This window comes from Penaeus monodon, chromosome 27 (assembly GCF_015228065.2).
Source record: "Penaeus monodon isolate SGIC_2016 chromosome 27, NSTDA_Pmon_1, whole genome shotgun sequence".
Lineage (NCBI taxonomy): Eukaryota > Metazoa > Arthropoda > Malacostraca > Decapoda > Penaeidae > Penaeus > Penaeus monodon.
In genome coordinates this window covers 3,635,762-3,636,449 of record NC_051412.1, presented here as the reverse complement: position 1 = coordinate 3,636,449, position 688 = coordinate 3,635,762, and positions in this window count along the sequence as shown.

Here is a 688-nt window from a genome sequence, read left to right as displayed (position 1 = left end):
GCATTTGCAATTGAAAGGTGAGCAACTGGTAGACCCATCCTCTCGTTTCACGTACCGTCAACCTATTAACAATAATAATTAAGCTGTGGTTATATTCAGAAACAAGGTTATTTCCTACACCACAGCCTTTACGACAGTAAAGGCTGTGGTGTAAGGCATAGTAGTTCTGCGTATCAATAGTAATAATCAAGTTATGATTATATTCAGAAACATGGTTTTCTCCCACATCACAGCCTTAGACGACAGTGAAAGTAGTGCATCATACATAATGGGTGTCATACTAAGTGTAGTAACGTAATACCATAGTAGTTCTGCATATCAATAATCAAGCTAATCCTCTGCCAGCGCCCTATAGACACCAGCGAAAGTGGTGTATCATGAATAATGGGTGTCAGGCTAAGCGTACCCACGTAATAGTATGGAAGGTCTGCTAACTTCCTACCTACCGTGACGCATTATGTAGTGGAGTAGAGACTCCTCTCTTATACATCCTTATGTCATATGGATAATTCTTCGTAGTATCTTAGCGTGTTTCAGGGATGCTTTAGAAACGAGAAGAGCGTCAAGATAACGCCGATCTCTTTGGTTATTATGAGAGAAAAAACGGGTCAAAGAAGGTATTCGCGAGATGGAAATTCCAAGTAATGCTTTACGCAGGTGAAGTTAGGAAAATAAAATGTGCTACAAC